General features: G+C 42.0%; 1 long non-coding RNA gene across 1 annotated transcript; it reads left to right on the top strand.

Moving 5' to 3' along the window:
- The first annotated feature begins 3,596 nt into the window (after positions 1 to 3,596).
- LOC137544869 (uncharacterized) lies at positions 3,597 to 19,709 on the top strand. The gene is made up of 3 exons (XR_011025929.1): positions 3,597 to 3,916; positions 11,424 to 11,589; positions 19,358 to 19,709. It is a non-coding gene; the product is annotated as an uncharacterized lncRNA (long non-coding RNA).
- The last annotated feature ends 1,245 nt before the right edge of the window (positions 19,710 to 20,954 follow it).

Genomic DNA, 20,954 nt, shown 5'->3' with positions numbered 1-20,954 from the left:
GTATAAAAACGTCAAGGAGGACAGGCGCGCTCCCGCGCGCTCCCGCGGCCGATCGCGCGCGTGCACGCGCACTCCCGGCCGCAGAGTCGGTAGCCACGGAATCAATTTATCGGGCTATGGTGCCCGATCATTGATTCCTCTCCCCCGCTGAAAAAGCGACAGCTTCTCTCGGAAGCTTCGCTCTTTCTGAAGCTGTGTCTCTCTAAGCGTACATTGTACGCTTAGAGTGACGTCATGTAAAAAAAATCGAGATTGCCATCTTGTGGCCAAAAAGTAAAACTACAAGTAAATTCCCAAAAACATTACAATACACCAATATTTCCCCAAATAAAACACTTTTATATCCCACCCTCCCAAAAATGCCCACATAAAATGTTTAATAAAAAAAAAACAAAAAAACATTACTATAAAAAAAAACATAAATATTTACCTAAGGGTCTAAACTTTTTAAATATCTATGTAAAGATGAAATATTTCTCTCTATTTTTTTTTTATAAGCTTGTAAATAGTGATGTATGCAAAACGGAAAAAATGCTCTTTTATTTCCAAATAAAATATTGTCGCGATACATTGTGATAGGGACATAATTTAAATGGTGAAATAACCGTGACAAATGGGCAATAACAATACGTGGGTTTTAATTATGGAGGCATGTATTATTTTAAAACTATAATGGCCGAAAACTGACAAATAATGAATTTTTTCATTTTTTTTCTTATTCTTCCTGTTAAAATGCATTTACAGTAAAGTGGCTCTTAGCAAAATGTACCCCCCAAAGAAAGCCTAATTGGTGGCGGAAAAAACAAGATATAGATCAGTTCATTGTGATAAGTAGTGATAAAGTTATAGGCTAATGAATGGGAGGTGAACATTGCTCGGATGCATAAGCTGAAAACGACTGAGATGTTAAGTGGTTAAAACCCATGAAATGTATTTGCCCTTTTGTCCCGGTTATAAAACCATTTAAATTATGTCCCTATCACAATGTTTGGCGCCAATATTTTATTTGGAAATAAAGGTGCATTTTTTTCAGTTTTGCGTCCATCCCTTATTACAAGCCCATAGTTTATAAAGTAACAGTGTTATACCCTCTTGACATAAATATTTAAAAATTTCAGTCCCTAAGGTAACTATTTATGTATTTTTTTTAATTGTAAATTTTTAATTTTTTTTTTAATTACAAAAAAAAAAAAAAAGGGGAGCGTGGGAGGTAATGAGTTACTTTTTTGTGTAACACTAATTTATTTCTATGTAAAAAATGCTTAGGGTGTAGTTTTACTATTTGGCCACAAGATGGCAACAGTAACTTTTTGTTTATTGCGACCTGCGAGCGTCCTTCCGGACGCTCGCAGGAAGCACAAGGAGGCTGTGAGTGTTTGTTTTTTTTCACAATGATCGCGCTGCCCATCGGAGAGCAGCGGATCATTGCGGGGCTTAGATCAACGAACGGGAATGGATTTTCCCATTCATTGATCTCCGGGCGAGCGGGCGGCGGCGTGTTTACTAGCGACGGGCGGCGTGTTTACGAGCGGGAGCGCGGGCAGCGGCGGGAGCGCGGAAAGTACGGATTTCTCTGTCCCTGTGGGTTAAAGGATGGAAAAAGGGACGGAGAAATTCGTACGGGCGGGGGTAAAGTGGCTATAGTCGTTTTTCACTTACTTTTTGGTACTTTTTCAATTGAAAAGTGCTGAAAAGCACCGAAAAGTAGGGGAAAAGGTACAATCAAAATTATTTTAAGTATTTCCTTGCTTGCTGGTTGCTTAAAATGCATTTTATTGACTAGTTTAAAAATATCACCTAGGAAAAAACTGAGAAAAATCTAATTGCATATGGGCCTTAGGCCCATATGCAATTACATTTTTCTCCTGAGTTTTCTCCTAGGAGATAATTTTCCATCTTTTCTTTAAAATAATTTTTCAGCACTTTGCAACTGAAAAAGCATTAAAAGAAGGTTATATTAGAAGGAAGTTATTCTGAGTATTTTCTTGCTTACTGGTGGCTTAAAATGAAGCGCCGGGCACTGAAACCAGGCACCCCATAGCAGCAATGTAATACTGTGCGTGGCGCATAAGCGTAATTCGGAGCTGCGGGCGGTTGCCAGACCCCGAATTACATCTCCCTCCGATTTTTGACAACTCAGATGGGGAATAGTATTTAATGCTGCCAGGTAGTTTCGCGGCAGCAGGTAGAGCCATCACTCAATCATCTCTCAGGACATCCAACTCACCGGTGAGGCGGTACGTGCTTAAAAGGCATTTAATTGACAAGTTGTGAAAATATCTCCTAGGAGAAAAGTCAGGAGAAAAAGTGAGTTACATATGGGCCAAAGTCAAGAGTTGATAGAGGTCCTCTGTTCTTTTTTTATTGGTATTTGTATTGGATTGGTTTTTACCTTACACCCACTGGCGTAACAATAGGGGATGCGACCCCTGCCCCCGCAGGGGCCCGCTCGGGCCGTTTTGGGGGGCTGGAGGGGATGCAGCATGAGGGGAAAGCCATGCCCACAGTCGGCGAGGAGGGCGGAAGGTCCCCCCCTCCCTCACCTCGGGGCTCTCCCATCTGCGCTCCCCTCCAGCTTAATAAGTGTGCGGTCCAGCGTGCGTTCCTCACTCTAGTCTCTGACGCGCCTTCCTGTTACAGGAAGTCACCTCAGAGACTAGAATGAGGAACGCATGCTGGACTGCACGGAAGAGGGAAGGAAGGTATGTATCAGCCGCTGGCCGCCGCTGCCTGCACATTTATTAAGCTCGAGTGGAGCGCAGAGGGGAGAGCCCCGAGGTGAGGGAGGGGGGGATCTTCCCCCCTCCCCGCCGACTGTGGGCATGGCTTTCCCCTCGTGCAGTGACCCCTCCAGCCCCCCAATATGGACCCGAACGGGCCCCAGGTGAGGAGGGGACCGCTCAGAATTTTTGCAGGGGGGCCCGGTGGGGCCTAGTTACAACCCTGCTTACACCAAACATTAGGACAAATGGACAAATATGCCTGTCAGTGTAAATTATAACACAGCTACTTTGAATCCATACTTTCATTATTATTCTGGGTGTTATGCTTCTGTGTGTCATGCATCAGGAGTATCAGTATTGCGATGCTGATTAACTTTTGTACCTTTACAGTTTCAGGTCATTGTGGCCAAACTGCTTTTTTTTAATGCACTGAGAAAGGAATCGATTATACTCTTTTGTGGTTAGTAAAACGTACCAGCATTTGACTACTTGACTCAGTTTATACATTTTGTCTGGAAAAAAATAAAACATAAAATAAAGACATATTTAAAAAAAATGTATAGAAATCTGAAAAATATACATTTAATTATTTATAGCAAATATTTGTGCACAGCATAAGCAGCTGTTAGCTGAAAATCACACAGAGAAAATTAAATAATAGAATAAGTAGTAATAATTCTCATTACAAGGGCAATGGACAAAAATAATATGGAATTAAACATGAAAGTAATGTGGTAAATGGAGTGAAAATAAAAAGACAGATATTGCTTGGACTTGAGATTGAAGAACTCCCTCTTCTTAGAGTTCAGCTGTTGCCATAGCAATTAACTTCTACAGCTAAGCTACATTTTAATTTATTGCATAGCGCATAGACATAAGGCCATTCTGCAGAGAAGACGCTGCAGACTTCTTTTAGTTCATGAAGACAGGGTGAAGGTTTTAGACCATGAAGCGAAAGTAGCATATTAGAATCACTTTCTGCTACTTGTCACCCTTATTGTCTAAGAGGTTCCAGTCTTTAAACAGAAATTGTAAGAGCGCAGTGAAAAGGGTGGCCTTGCTGGAGATCTAAGTGTACTTTTCCTTTACCTGACATTCATCTCAGTGGAATTCGGTCTTCACAAGTGACAGAGGACACAGCTAACATCCCTCTCACATGCTGAATTATATTAAGATACATTGTTGGCTGCTCGGCAAGTATTATAAAGATTTTCTAAGGCTCTCGCTGCATTGAACTGGCTCATTTGCTTCTAAATATCTTCACTAAATTGCTAGGCTTAAAAGAAAAAAAGGTTCTGAATTAGTGGTCAGGATGTGGTACCGCTAACTAGAAATAAACACATTTGTATCATGAATATTTTATAAGCTGCTTTTCACAATAACAACAACTGGTCAAACATATTTATGAATTAATGAGCAGAAATTAAAAATAACTATTATTGTGATACTGAAAGAGGATCTGTAGTGGGAATAATGCAATTAATCAAATGACTTATGTTTTTACAATATTCATTTATAAATCACTCAGTCGGTGTTTCCAAACTGTACAATTTTTCTTACCCTGATTTGCATTGTAAAATGTACCACAGGGAGTCACATCTTCAGTTCTGTCATGTGATCTCTGTGGAATGAGTCCCAAAGGAAGTTTCTGGTTTCCCAGAGTGCTTGAGGGGGGTGATTTAGCTAATTAGCCTAGGCTAAACATCAGGGCAGGGCTACATTCAACAGACAGCAATATATAGCTGTACGAAGTATAGCTGATGCTAAAACCACAATATTTAACGTAACCATGGGTATCTTGGAAATTTTGCTTCATTCTTCTATAAGTCGTTATAGGGCCTCATTAAAGGCTACATGACCCATCCTGGGCATGCACAGTTCTGATTCTTTCCAAACGGGTCATGCCCAGGATGCTGCTGTGTATAGCCATACTAGAGCAAGATACACGGGGACGTGCAGAGTGTTCTGTGTGTGCCCTGGTCTCCAACTAGTCCAAGAACCAAGCATACAGTGGCAAGAAGAGATGCATGGTAAGCCAGGTAAAAGAAGAAGTCTGAAGGGGTCTGTAGAGGCTCTAAAACATTGAGGTAAGTATATATTAACTATTTTATTTCACCTCTGGTACTCTTTAAGGGAGGGTAATAGGAAGATAAATAAGAGCAACATGCCTGTCTGAAAATTTGACTTTAGCCAAAAGTCACATTTTTAGGGGGAGCAAGGAGATGAAAAGACAATGCACAGAGGTATGTGGATCCCGCATGAACATACCTACGTTTGTATTTATTAATGGAAAACCTAGTTAAACATATAAACCAAACTTGATAAGTATGGAAAGATGTAGTCCCAAAGTTGGGTGCACAGTGGTAGCGATAGTTGACAAAGAACATTTATATTGAACTATTCTCCTGGTGGACTCAAAGCACCAGAGCTGCAGCCACTAGGGCATGCCCAGTAGGTAATGGCAGTGTTAGGGAGTCTAGCCCAAGGTCTCCTTACTAAGTAGGTGTTGGTTTACTTAACAGGAAGCTGAGATTTTAACTCTGGTCATAGGAGGAGCACGCCAGTGGACAGGTTTATGCTCAAATGCCAACACTCTGCATGGCCCGAGGGCAAGGAGGAATCACATTAGATGGGGAAAAAGTGTAGACCTGGATTTATCTGATGGTTAAATCTGGTGGCCATCTACAAGCGTATGGTCACCTTTACAATTTAAAGAAATAGGGAAGTAACTAGAGGTGAGACAATGCATAGTGTTTTTATCCATGTTTTTCTTTTTTTATTATTATATTAATAAAGGAGAACAGCCTAGCCAGATGCTAAAGGGGAATGTCCTATGTTAGTTTGTATGAGAAGCTTCATTTTAAGGGGGTGCTTGCATGGGCGTCCGCAGAAAATTTTCCAGGGGGGGGGGCAAAAAGTGGGGAGCAAAAAGCGGGGCGGCACGCGTAGCAAATCTGGGTTGGTGTTGTGTGGTGCGCCAAAAAATGGAGCTACGTCCGAAAAATGGGTGTGGTCATGAACCAGAATGTGGGTGTGGTCGTGGGTGGAGACAAGTTTACATGAACTAAGCAATGGTGGGACATTAGATTAGGACAGTGGTGGCGAACCTTTTGGAGGTGGAGTGTCCAAACTGCAAAGTCACTTTACTATCACAAAGTGCCAACAGCAATTTAAACTAAATACAAACGTTTTAACTCATACATGAACATTATGGAAAATTAAGTTGAAAATAAACTGTGAAGATAAACAATTTCATCCATCGTACTCCTGAAAAACTTATTCATTTTTTTTTAGAACCTCCCAGTTTCATTTTCTGTTTTAAAAAGCGGAAAAAGTAGGTTTAATGCTATTGTCTCATATGATGATGATTCAGCTTTTTCCATAGTCTCGCAGTTAGCAATCATGTGACCCCCAACAAGACAAATTCAGCAATCATGAGCCCCCCCCCCATCAAGACAAATTCAGCAATCATGAGGCCCCCAACATGACCAACTCAGCAATCATGAGGCCCCCAACAAGACAAGTTCAGCAATCATGAGGCCCCCAACAAGACACATTCAGCAATCATGAGGCCCCCAACAAGACAAATTCAGCAATCTTGAGGCCCCCAACAAATCATGAGGCCCCCAACAAGACAAAGTCAGTAACCATGAGGCCCGCAACAAGACAAATTCAGCAGTCATGAGGCACATAAATAGACAGCTTTTCACATAAATAGGCAGAATGCCCCCTTAATATGTAGACACCTCTCACCTGGCAGCAGTTCCCCAAAATACACTCAATCTGACAGCAGTGGTTCCCCAAAAATAGGTAGCCCCAGGTCTATAGGTGTCCCCAGAATAGGTGGCCAGCGGTATAGATGTCCCCAGAACTGGTAGCCAGGGGTAGAGATGTCCCCAGAACAGGTAGCCAGGGGTATATGTGCCCAGTATATGTAGTCAGGGGTATATGTGCCCAGTATATGTAGGCAGGGGTATATGTGCCCAGTATATGTAGGCAGGGGTATATGTCCCCAGTATATGTAGGCAAGGGTATATGTCCCAGTATATGTAGGCAGGGATATATGTCCCAGTATATGTAGGCAGGGGTATATGTCCCAGTATATGTAGCCAGGGGGATATGTCCCAGTATATGTAGGCAGGGGGTATATGTCCCAGTATATGCAGCCAGGGGGATATGTCCCAGTATATGTAGCCAGGGGGATATGTCCCAGTATATGTAGGCAGGGGTATATGTCCCAGTATATGTAGGCAGGGGTATATGTCCCAGTATATGTAGCCAGGGGGATATGTCCCAGTATATGTAGCCAGGGGGATATGTCCCAGTATATGTAGGCAGGGGGTATATGTCCCAGTATATGTGGGCAGGGGGTATATGTCCCAGTATATGTAGGCAGGGGTATATGTCCCCAGAAAAAGTAGCCAGGGGGATATGTCCCAGTATATGTAGGCAGGGGTATATGTCCCAGTATATGAAGGCAGGGGTATATGTCCCAGTATATGTAGAAGCTTTTTGCTCCCCACTTTTTGCCCCCCCCTGGAAAATTTTCTGCGGGCGTGCATGTGTCCCAGTATATGTAGCCAGGGGTATATGTCCCCAGAAGTGGCCATGTGTGCCCCAGCAGGAGGGGAGCAGCGCAGAGAAGAGGGAGAGCTATGGGCACTCACCTTAGGGGGCTCTCCCTCCCTCTCTCGCTCTCCCCTCCGGAGTCCGGAATGAAGTGTGCAGCGGCTGGGTAGCGGGCGGAACTTACCTCGTCTCGTCGCAAGCGCCGGATGGATTAGCCGCTACTCTGGTCTGATCCAGACCAGAGTGCGGCACCAGAACTTCCGGCGCAGGAGCGAGACGAGGTAAGTTCCACCCGCTGCCTAGCCGCTGCACACTTCATTCCGGAGGGGACAGCGAGGGAGAGAGAGCCCCCTAAGGTGAGGGAAGGGGGGGGAGACGTCCGCCCTTCCCCACTGTGCCCATAGCTCTCTCTCTTCTCTGCGCTGCTCCCCTCCTTCTGGCTGCACGGGCACGCGGCCAGGGGGGGGGGGGGGGGGGCGGCCAAGCTCGGGCAGATGCCCGGTTTTGCCGTATGTGCGGACGCCCATGGGTGCTTGAAGACTACAAGGGTTGGATTTGCTCACATTGGGATCTGCTGGTTTGCTCTATCACGAGTATGTTGTTTGCCTGTTGAACCACATTGCACAATGTTTAAACCATTACAGTCCTCATCTCTCTGTCACATCCACTGGCTGGCATTCTTGTTCACTCACCTTGCAGGGGTGCCAGGCCGACATTACACCAGGGCTGGATTGGGTCATCTGTATGGGGGCTGTGTAGGAAAACTGAACTCTGACTGGCTTCATTACAGTCAATCAAGAAGAATGAACACTTTTTTTTTTTTTAAGAAAATCATCATGGTTGATAAGTTTCTAGACTTGGCCAAACTACTTGCTGGGTCTCAGTGGCTTAATCTTCACACGCAATATTCAGTTCTTTGCATTTCCCTAATGAATACAAACTACAGATGTAAGCAGATATACTGTAGCAATAACTAGAAGTAGAATAAGGGCCCGTCTCCACTACGGCGATTTCGCCGGCGATTCTGCAGACTTGCGGGAGCGATTCGGCCGGAACCCCCCGCAGAATTCGCCGCGGAGGCTGCGAATCCCATAGCCGTGCATGGCACGGCTCATAGGATTCGCCTGCGATCCCGCCCACCTGCTCAGTGAGGCGTGTGTCTGCGAGCCGCACGCCGCACTAATGGAGACAAGCCCTAAAGGTTTTTGTCTGCTCATTTACTTGTAATATAGTATCATGAATAAAAAGCTCCAGGTTAGGCTTTACTAACTAACTACTCTATGTATGTATAACTATCATTTCCAAACAGAGGTCACTAGTAGGAACTCCTTTGATTAGAAATCAGGGTTTCTATAGAAACACAGTACAAGTTGAAACAGTTTAATCAATGAAATGATATAACAAAAACTATAAATAAAAGCATACAATCTCTCTATAAACAGGTTACATCAAACTGTTGTACTACCAGGTGAGAAACAGAGAAAAAAACATGAAAAATTATATGTATGTGAAAGGTTGAAAAATAATGATTACAGCCTAAAGACTGAACAAAAATAGTGCTAATATGAAAGTTATGAGCCACCTAATATACAGTGAACATCAGGCTAATTATTGAAGTAAAATGGTTCATTCCCTCATGGTGCCAAGCTAAGAGAACCCCGTTAGTAGAAACAAATGTCTTGGCTGTTATATCTGAGCAACTCCAAAAATGCACTGCAACTAATGGAGAGTGTGAAGCCAACAAAAATAAATGAAGCTCAATATACACTAATCATTGCATTATGGATTCATAAATATTATAAAAGCAAATCTAACATTGTCATTATATAATGTCATATGAAATGTCATACAGTAAAGTAGTAGTATCTGGCCACACTCCCCTAATCGTATGTAAGGTGCAACGATCCAGCCACCAGACCACCAGGTGGCAATCGACAATTTGTATAGCAGAAGGATCAGCACACTGAGTAATATGTTACAAAACTTTAAGCTCTTTTAATACAAAAAAGTTTCCATAAATGCACTCTGTGTACAACAAGGACCAGCAACTTGCAGTAGATAGGCACCAAAGACACCCAAAGTCCAACAAATGCCTGCTGGCCGACTGCACATTTATCGGCTTGAAGACTGGCTGCTGCCCGACACAGCATTAGGCCAGTGTCTGTCGCCATGCTTTAATACACATTTTCTCTGGGTAGTGTGGATCTTGGACTCTATTCCCTCACAGACTTTTTATGCAAGTTGGCCAGCAGGCATTTGATGGGTGTCTTTGGCGCCTATCTACTGCATGGCATGGATTCATTTGGCCCTATGGAGTAGGGCTTGTAACACCGAGAGGTACACACTAACCAGCAAGCTCATGGTGAACCAAAACTCATTGGAGTGTGTAAGGGGCTACAATGGTCCTAAAAGCCCCCTTAATAAAATGCTAAGAAAAACAAAAGTTTGCTTTCCAGCGGTTCTGGAGGTGTGTTTAGCTTCTAAGGGTAACAATGGTCAATTTGCATATATTCAGCAGTGATGCACTGGGAGACATCTCAAGCTCACTCCAACCTGAATTATCGCAAATTCTTTCTGTTTTAAGAAAGCAAACTTTTGTTTTTCTTAGATGACAAACAAATGTACATATGCATATAGAATATAGTACACATGCATATATATAACTCATACCCAAGCCTAAAAATCCAAATCCAAACCAGATGCAGTTCATATTATATCCAAAAGTTTAGAGGGAACATCACCTTATCCATTGAGTGCAAAGTAAATACAGATGGATTATTAATTGAAAAGAGGAGCCACGCTAAATAAAAACCCTTTGAATATATTTCTAGTTGAACTCGATGGACATATGTCTTTTTTCAAACTAAATATCTATGTAACGCAAATGCAAAACGACACCGTGAAAGTGCAAAACACAAGTGATTTCAATTCTGGAAGAGGTGCTCCCATGAGCACTTGTGGTAGAACCAGGAGTGCCATAGTGGTAAGAGCGATAAAGGGTGGACGCTACATTAACTTAGGTGGTTATAGGAAAGGAGAAAAATATAAAAACATTTTAGGGGGATAAACTGACTATTTCATAAAAGTGAAGAGGCCATCAGTTATGACCCCACATTTTGGCCCATATGCTATTAACTTTTTCTATTGAGCTTTCTCCTTGGTGATATGTTCACACTTTGTCAATAATATGCCCTTTAAACCACCAGCAAGCATAACAGTACTCAAAATATTTTTTTCTTCCCCTGGGACTTGCTCCAGAAGGGCTTCTGCAGTCCACATACTGTGGATACAGTGCATGCTGGTCGTCCAATCACACGGCTGCAATCCTGCTATCCCCCACTGTCTCCCTCAATGTTAGGAAGGGACTGGAGGCTGAAGGAGTAACAGGAGATCCCGGGTAGGAACTAGAGAGAGCATGTCAATTAGAGCGCAGGAGATTTGGGTGCAGCCGACCCCACCATAGACCGTAATAGGAATTACGGCTATAGCGGCGCACAGTGTGTAACTTTGGCACTGTCAGAAGACAGAGCTGAAGTTACTTTTAAAACAATGTAATTCGTCCACTTTAAAGAGTAAAATGAGCCATAAATTACTTTTCTCCTATGTTGCTGTCACTTTCAGTAGGTTGTAGAAATCTGACAGAAGTGACAGGTTTTGGACTAGTCCATCTCTTTATAGGGGATTCTCAAGGATTATTTTCAAAAGCACTTAGTGAATGGCATTTGCTCTGTCCAACTGCCCAAAAACTGTGTAGTGAGCAGGGAAGCTGGCCAGCATCATTGTTTAAATCCTTTTTAGGGAATATCTTTATAAAGAATAAAAGCCTTGCTGAGAATCCCCTATGAAGAGATGAACTAGTCCAAAACCTGTCACTTCTGTCAGATTTCTACTGCGTACTGTAAGTGTCAGCATTATAGGAGAAAAGTAATTTATGGCTCATTTTACTCTGGAAGAAACGTACGTCTTATTTATATATGTTTGCACATATTTAAATTTTAACATTTTTTTTTGCTGTAGTGCCCCTTTAAGTGCTTTTTACATTTAACAAAATAGATTGTATTTATTCAAATATCTTACCTTATTATTTTATTGTTTCTCTCCTATCATCTCCTCTTTACATCTCTGCAACAGATCTGTATCTTTGGATTTAAGACCACCGCCTGATGAGTGGTACTGAGACCCGGAAGTTCTTTACATTTATTTTGGAATGCTAGCTGAGAAATGTTTTCATTAACTGGCGCAAAGACAGGAAGTCATTTAGGAAATCTCTAAACAAAAGACATGGACGTGCAAGAATGTAAGTGATTTTGCTTATTTGTATATCCGATAAGTCTACTGATAAATGCAAACAAGAACAAAAGCATTGATTTGGAAAATATATTGTTATCATTTAATGGTGCAAATGTACGATTGTTTGCTTATCTGACAACCTGTATATTAAAATGTGTTAAAGAACAAAATCACTTCATCACCACCTGATGTGAGATGTTTCCTGTTAATGCTGACAGAGTTTCAATTCACACAGAGAAAAAACACATTTTATTAGAAACAGTGAAATAAATTAATACAAGTAAAAAAAAAAAAAAAAGAGAAAGAAAGAAAGAAAGAAAGAAAGAAAGAAAGAAAGAAAGAAAGAAAGAAAGAAAGAAAGAAAGAAAGAAAGAAAGAAAGAAAGAAAGAAAGAAAGGGGGAAAAAAGAAAACCAAAATATTATAAATAGCAAAAACACTGCACTCATTATTATCAAACTGGCATGGCCTAGAGTAGTCTCCGTGACCTTAATTAAGGAGCAAATGAGAAAATTACAGTAACGCTAGATATAATAAAGTAGCTTATGACAACAGATCAATCTTCTTTTTTCAATCAGTTAAAAGGCATTAGGAAAGGCTTACTGCAAATCAACCTAAAATATGGTATGCAGGACACGGAAGGTCCCTGTCAGCCATAATGATGTAAAAATACCCAGTGCAGCCTCATAAACTGCCTCTCTCTAATCACTGCAATCACTGGCCATACGTGCCAAAAGGTTGCTTTATTTAAGAGGCTAACCTCTATGACAGATCAGCAAAGACGAGACCTCTTCAAAGACCAAATGAGGCCATGAAAAATCTATATTTTTAATGCCAAAACCAATCTAATTTAGCAAATGGGCGTTTTGGAAGTGGGGTAGCAAGAGCAGGAAGAAAACTAATCCATAGACTGAAAATCAGAGTCTAAAGTCTAAAATCTGCAGCCTTTTTATTGATTTCTAGTGTTATAAGGTAAAAAACACATAGGCGCAAGAAACTGTAACATATTGTAATGATTGGTGTCAGCAAAACAGATTTTCTGATTATTGGTGATCTGCAGTATCACCAATAATACAGATGCTATACCTGATTATGTGGTGATCTGCAGAATCACCAATAATGCTAGTATAGCCTGACACAGGACAACCAATGTGAGATAGTGTTTGGTGCAACAGTAATGAGGAAGAGGAGATCTCCCGAGAAGCGGGTGACTCAGACAGTACTACAGCCAATGATCACCTGAGGAGCAGGTGATTCAGACTTTACTGCAACCAGTGGACACCTGAGGGGCAGGGACCACTGACTGTGCTGCAAGGATGATCACCTGAGGAGCAGGAGATTAAGACTATACTGCAGCCATTGGACACCTGAGGAGCAGGGACCACTGACTGTACTGCAAAGGATGATCACCTGAGGAGCAGGCAATTAAGACTATACTGCAGCCAGTGGACACCTGAGGAGCAGGTGTTACAGACAGTGCTGCAAAGGCTGATCACCTGAGGAGCAGGTGATTTAAGACTATACTGCAGCTGGTGGACACCTGAGGAGCAGGTGTTACAGACAGTGCTGCAAAGGCTGGTCACCTGAGGAGCAGGTGATTAAGACTATACTGCAGCTAGCGGACACCTGAGGAGCAGGTGTTACAGACAGTGCTGCAGCTGAGCTTCACCTGAGGAGTAGGTGAAGGCTATTACAGATCCCTCACCAGTGGCTAGGCCCACTGGTGAGGACAGGAAGGTCAGACAAGCAGAGTAGGCAACGTACGGACAGATAAAGTACAAAGACAGAAGGCTGATTCAGTGTTAAGTTCAGGCAGAGTCGGCAACCGGAATCAGATGGGCAGAGGTACAGAATCAATAAGCAGGAGAGTAGTCAAAGGAAGCAGAAGGTCATAACAGATAATACAATGCAATTAGTACTTTAAACTATCAACAGAATCTGGCTAAGTGTGGATCCCCAGCTCCAGCTGGTTCTAGCACACTTTGGGATCTGACTAGGGTCTGAGCACTAACACGTTAGCATTCGCAACAGCAGACACGGGGCAAATGACAGACTAGTACTACAGTATATATACAGAGATGCCCCGCAGCACCGCCCCCATCACTCAGCCAATCCAAAGTACCGTTGGAGTCAGCTGACTTGGCAGATCAGCTGACTCTCCTTCTATTCGCATAAAGCTCCTGTCGCCTGGTGCGTGCGCGTAGCCCTCAATCTATGTGCAATAGAAGGACCAGGCAGAGCAGCAGCATGTAACTGCACTGCAGAGGCCGCCGGTTGATACGCGGAGATAGCCGCCATGCCGTTTGCCTCTGCGGCGGTATCTCCACTATCTATTACACGTATCAAATACGGCTGCATATCTTACAATCTGTCATATCATCCAGAATGCTGATACTAAGTAGTCTTCTGGCCTGAGCAGACTGACACTTCCTTTCCTCTTCCTAGCAGGATGTATTGATAGATGGATTGTGAAGCACATGTTTAGGTAGGACTGATGTCCTCTTGTAGACTCAATGCAAGTGGATCTATTGGGCAACCTCTAGGTAAGTTTACAGCTACAGTTATCGCCCACTATAAATTGAATCAAGTAGTTTTAGCACCATGACCGGCAGGTGTCTCATAGACGGTTATGTTAAATATCGGCAATCAGATGCGCAACCGCTCATTTGGGGATGCCTAATGCAAGTAGAAGCCAATCACAACTACTACTATTGGTAGTTTTGCCACCAAAATTTAATTACCTTTAGGCACTTTTAGAGGGGTTAAGGTTAGACATTAGGTGGGGGGGGGAGTTTAAGGTTAGGTACCTCCAGGGGGAGTTAAGGTTAGGCACCTTGGGGAAGAGGGGGGGGGGGGGTGCTGAATAAGCCGACATTTTACTCATAATGGCTTGTTCCTGTGCCCAACTACTGCAGTGCTGTAATAATACGTACACCTACACTTACCCCACTATGGGTATTCTCTGGATATTCTCACTGTATTTTAGAGTGGATTTGAGCATAGCAGAAAAACCTTAAAGAACCATTATCATAAAAATTTTAAAATTTTACAGCACTTTCACATAAGATTTACATTTGTCCCAGAGTTAAATTTACTATGAATTACTTTTTTTTGTTGCTGTCACTTAAATTAGTCAGTTACCTAGCTGGAAGAGAGTAGCCAAGCAGCTTGGGGTGACCCAAACCATTAGGAACGTATGCTGAAAGAGCAAACACAACCCATTGGCTCTCTGAGGGAGTGAAGAGCATTGGCTGCAATAATGGGTTGGGCGATGCAATATACAATTAGAGTGCAACGTTTCAGTGCCCAGTGTGTTGCAGGAGAGGCTTAATGCAGCTGGGACATCAATCACTATGAAACAGTCAATATGCACACTCAAAATAGCCTGTTTGTCAGATTGGACTATGTTGGAGTTAAATAGGTGCCAGACAGGGAAGGACACAAGCTCTTTATAGCACCTCTGGGCACTCCATACTACCCTACCCCCCAGCTCTGCTGCCAATTATGTCCAGCAGCTGCAGAGAGGTGCAAAATAACAATAAAAATGTATTCAACATCTGTAGGCAAGTGCCTCCCTATTTTCCAATTGAAGCGTCCCTGATATAATGGTGGCCAACGGTGGTGCTTGAACACAATGAATATTGATGTATGCTGGCACACTGAAAAGAGCATAAATGTAATGTTTTTGTGTGATCTTGAGATAAAAAAAAGTAAAGTTACCTATGTGCACAAATATAGGTTTGGCAACACTTAGAGCTAGTTCACACTGTGTCCAGTCACTTTGGCGCAGGGTGAACCGAATAAAGTCTCACCTTGCTGCCAGTGAAATTCCAGGCTGTGTTAATTATGATTCCCCCTCCGAGTCATAGCAAGTCAGAGTACAAAGTAATTCAGGGTCCAGCAAATGCTACGCACTATAGCATTGTGACTATAGCAGCTCCCAATTCAGGCAATACGCGGCGCACGCTGTGCACCAAGTAGCCCCGGCTTGGTGCTCTGCACCCCAGCACTAAGCTAATAGAAGCTAGATATATTGCAACTTCTGCTCATTCCTGTTTCTGCTACAGTCTTTTCCCCTAATGGATGCTGAGCCTGCTGCCCATTATTTGTTTGCCACCTCCAGTGTCACATGATTACTATAAAACTATGAACAGAGAATTTATCTATAAAAAATCACTTCGAGATTCCATTTCAGACCGACCAAGAGATTTGAATGAATATAAACACCTATCCATGACTTGGTCTTCTTTTAGGTTTACTTATCACAGGAAAATACCGCACTGTTTATTTAGTCCTTTTCGCTTGGCAGATTCACTCACAAGGGTTAACTTGGCTAAGTTTTCATTGCAGAGCACTGACTGAGAAATCCAATGTATGTTTGTGTAATCTGTGTTCATGAATGCGCAGTGATTTGAGAATGATTGAAATTCAATAACTTGTCATGGACGCATTCTACACAGCAATTATTTTTAGAACTAGCTTTACCCTTTAGTTAGAATCATCTTAAGCAGAGATAATTAAAATAACAGCTAATGATTTGCTCAACCACAAAATAATCATATAGAAATAGCTAAAAAAGGAAATCATGGTTACATTAACTGAATGCTCAATCTGTTGTTGGATTTTGCACACTGTGCGATATTTTAATTGAATTAATTAGGCTGTGGTATATTTTTTTGAGTTTTTAGATTTTTTATGTTTATTTTATTCTTGCCTCTCTGGTTCCTAAGCCAATGCTGGATGTCAAAACAGCCCTAAAATTAGATTTGCTTTGGAAAGTCCAGCTGTTCTCCTCGGTGGCAAATGTGATCTAAAAATAAAACAGCCCATTAGATGAAGACAGCTCTACTCATACAGTGACTTGTGGATAGCCAAGGCAGAACATCTGATATGTATGAGCCTGCTGCCAGCACAGCTCTTGGTGCTCACTGTAACTCATTTCCAGTGCTGATCGCCTAGAAAAATTACGATGCAACTCACTCAGATGTCAGAATGCAAGCTTTCTTCTTCACACTGCTGAGCAGGGGGAAAAGGTTGCCGTAACATCTTTGAAAAAAAATGTCATCTATTTTATGAAAGTGTGTCTACAGTTTCCAAGATTCTGTGTATAACTACTCCCTTACTACCTGCACATGGTAAATATAAAGCCAAAATACTGTTATACATGTAGTGGTTGCTGGTCAATCAGTGCCTTTTGTCATCATTGGGGTAGTCAATCAGAATCTTGATTATTTCCTAAGATCCAGTGCCATGTACTGATAAGGGGCCAGAACTTCCAAAATAGTCTGTATGAATGTTGGCTTGATGTGGTTCTGTAAAATCTATAAGCTATAGGCTCACTATACACCAGCGGTTCCTGATGTGTGTCTGGCTTTGGGGGCATATTCTGGAGAGATGCATCATGGGAAACCCCAGTACTTAAAGCTGATTTATGGCACATATCTTCTGTTTTAAAAATGTAAAATTATATTTTCAAAGTGACCCGGTAACAAAAAAAGTTCCCCTAGGGTTTTCCTACTTGAGGAGGAAGAAACCTCTTGATACTAAAGAGGCTTTCCCTGCCCTCCTCAGTAGAGGAGATCAAGTGGCAGGACCCCTGAAAGTCCGCTTGTTGGCACTTGTTCCACTCTGGCAGAAATAGCCGAGCACCATCGTAAAGCAACTACTGCACATTGTTATTATTATTGTAATTGGGTTTTCCAGGCTGCCAGAGCAGTCCCCTTTTACACTTGCCTTTCAAACCTGTGTTGCATTCCTGTTTTACCGCAGGGTAATTGCAAAGGCAATGCAAGGCAATGGGGCCTAGAACACTTACGGGATCACATTGCGCCGGAAGTGCCTGATCCGTCGCGAAGCCATCGCCAAGCCAACAGCGCATTACTGTCAGACTTCTGTGATGATGCAGCAGTGGTGGAAATAATGTAAGTCAATAGGCGAAGCAGGAATTTTGAAGATGTTGGCGGTGGCAGTGCGGCATGCATTGGCAGAACAATGGGAACATGACGGGGAAACCCAGGAATCCCAGTGAAATACTTCCTTCCAGCAGGGGTACATCACTGGGTGAGGGGTGACGATGGGTATGGGGGGGGGGGCAGCGCTATGCATATGATCCTTACAGCCTACTCTGCCAAAGGGTCATATGTGGACAGTGACCTGGTTATGGGATAGAAGGCAAAGAGTGGTAGTAAATGGAACATACTCAAAATGGCAAACTGTTAGCAGTGGGGTACCGCAGGGGTCAGTACTTGGTCCTATTCTTTTCAATTTATTTATTCATGATCTAGTAGATGGTATACAGAGTAATGGAGCCATATTTGCAGATGACACAAAATTATTCAGAATTATCAACACTAAGATGGATAGTGGCACATTAAAACAGGATTTTGACAACATGGCCACATGGGAAGGCACATGGCAGATGACATTTAATGTTGATATGTGTAAAGTTATGCACTTTAGACATACCAGTGGTAGAGCATCATATAAAATAAATTGCATACAGCTGAGAGGTGGAAAGTTAAGTAATCGTATAAAATACCAAGCAGGGGTAGCTAAAGTAAATTGAATTCTGGGATAAATAAAATGGTAAATAAAATCTTGAGATGCAAGTATACCACTCCCTCTGTATAAATCACTTGTAAGACCACATCTGGGGTATGGAATACAATTTTGGGCACCACACTATAGAAAGGACCTTCTAGGGTACAAAGACAGGCAACTTAATTAATCAGAGGGTTGGAAGATCTCACTTACCAAGAAAGGTTAGACCAACTGGGCTTATTTAGCTTGGAAAAAAGTGACTGAGAGGCAGGTCAAGGGGACATGATCTGCGTATGGGAGAAAAAAGTGTTTGCCATCTATTTAGAAAGTGGTTAAAATCTGTAATATCTTACCCCAGGAAGTAGTTATGGCAAACTATATATCTGCATTGAAAGAGGGTTTGGCATTGAATGGCATCAATGGCTATAATTACTAGGTATTTCCCAGGAGTGATGATCCAGGGAATAACCTGACTGCCATCTGCAGTCAGGAAGATTTTTTCCCTTTTAAGGCCAATTGGCCCAGGCCTTGTAAGGTTTTCTGTATTCCCCTTGATGAACTGGGTTATGTGCGGGTTCAGGATGCTGGTTTTCTTTTGTTTTTTTTCCCCCTTTCGGATTAAACTATGCTACTATGGTAGCTGTAATCTCACAATTTTTTTTGCCATGTTTTCCTTTCATCCCTTTTACAAGTAATGACTAGTAAATTATTTCTATAATTCGACAAAGCTAGCATCCAAAAACAAATATTAAAGATGATTGTTTTAGAGTCTCATAAATATGCCCCTTTTTCATCTTTTTACTTCACTGGTTGTATTTTTTGTGCACCCAATCATTTACTAAGCTACATATCTTAAAAATTCTTCTCCCAGAAGCTGAGCTGACACCTTGAGTTTAAACCTATTTCACTGGCAAAAGCAGAGCTTATTCCATCTAAAAGAGTTTGTCATTTATTCCGAATACCATTCTGGCTGCATATGTGTGCAGGATTTAATATTTCTCCCTAGAGTGAAAGACCATAACCAAAGCAGTAAAATATATTTTTCCAGCCTTTCTCCTTTCTAAGATACTGCACTGTCTATATCATCCTATATATACTGCAATGGTCCTGTCAGAAGCAATGGATGGAAGTGTCATTGAGAATATCTCCGAGACAGAAAATTGATTGAAACATTATTATTCTATTTATCATAAACAGATGTATTGTTCTTATGCTTTTTTTCTGTATTACTAATAGGACTAAGGATGGTTGTTTATGATGCTTTCACGAACTGGGCAGGGAAGAAGGAGAGACAGGAAATGGTTTAGTGACCCGTGCATGACACGTCAATAAGAAGTTTTCTGCATATTCGGTGGAATGTGATGAGATGTCAGTGATTAGTCGCTTTTGCATGGACAATGCATTGTATAAATTTGCTAATGCAATTTCCTTAATACGTTTTCAGATCATTATCTTTTTCAAATGTCTTTGGGCGAGGTTGGTAATGAGGAATGACATGCTGGATTTTTTACATTAATAGTTCTATTGTGGAAAGGTCACCTTTCCATTTCATCTGTGTGTTCTCTATACCATAAAGGCTGACTTCCTACTGAACATAAAATAAAGGTTTTACAGTAGATTGAAGATGGAATACAGAAGTAATATTTTGCCACTGAAATAATTATATTTTTTATAAATTTTTTATATGTATTCGTTTGAGATTCACATATTATTATTGTTATTATTATTATTATTATTCAGCATAACACATCAGAATATTTTTATTTGAAAAGATCCTCGCCTTTGCATCTATTTAAAAAAAAAAGAAATAATAAAACAAAATCCCACATCATAATGCATCACATTTATTCCATATAGCAAACAGCATCTCTATGCCTGAAGTTACATATTTCTGCATACTAAACCTGCTGTTGCATTCTCTGGTGGAGTGCCCTTGAACCTTTTCAATAGAACATGTGATTATGTTCAGCTCAAATACACCATTCCATATTCAAAAGCATATTACCCCTTCCTAAAACTGCAATAATTTCTACACTATGCTTAAAGTGTTCTTGAAATGGCATGTGTGGGCCATTTTATACTTACCCGGGGCTTCCTTCAGCCCCTTGAGGTAAATGGAGTCCCTCGATGTCTTCCCCGGCCACTCCGTTCTCTCAAAAATCCTCCCGGTAATCGGATCAGTGACCACCTGTTGTGGTCTTCAACGCATGCACGGCACAATGCTCCGGGCTGTGGGAGCGCAACAGGGGGTGTGTGTACGACCAAGCCACGCATGCACAATTGAACGTGGCTGGCCTGATAATTGGGAGGTTTTCTAAATGAACGGAGTGGCCAGGGAGTACATTGAGGGACTCTAAGCACCTCATGGGACTGGAGGAAGCCCCAGGTAAGTATAAATTGGGCCACACCGCTTATCTCAGGTTTACTTTAACAAAACATAATACTGACGGCTCATTCAGACTATGGCTATCATTCATAAAGCATTTTGCTTAAAACAGCTGACTTTACCGAACGCTCGGCAAAGTCAGCATTCATAAAGGCTCTTTCCGCATGAAAAAATGACACTACCGAGCAGAGTGATAAATCACCGCCTTGTGCGGTGATTATCAGAACAAATGTAGCAAAATGTTAATTCATGAAGATCACCGCAAGTGGTGTGAGGTCGGGAAGTACCGCTTACTCTGATGTGGCGATAACAATGTAAGTGAATGGAGACACACAGACCTCCCAGGCAGCTGCAGCAGAGTGGAACACGGAGAAATGTATCAAATCGGCAGCTTTCGTGTCTCCGCCTGCCTACCGCCACCCTAGTTCGGGGAATCTCCGCACTGCT

The sequence above is a fragment of the Hyperolius riggenbachi genome, chromosome 2 (assembly GCF_040937935.1).
Source record: "Hyperolius riggenbachi isolate aHypRig1 chromosome 2, aHypRig1.pri, whole genome shotgun sequence".
NCBI lineage: Eukaryota > Metazoa > Chordata > Amphibia > Anura > Hyperoliidae > Hyperolius > Hyperolius riggenbachi.
The sequence above is the reverse complement of the archived record's forward strand: the minus strand, read 5'-3'. Positions and strand labels throughout refer to the sequence as shown.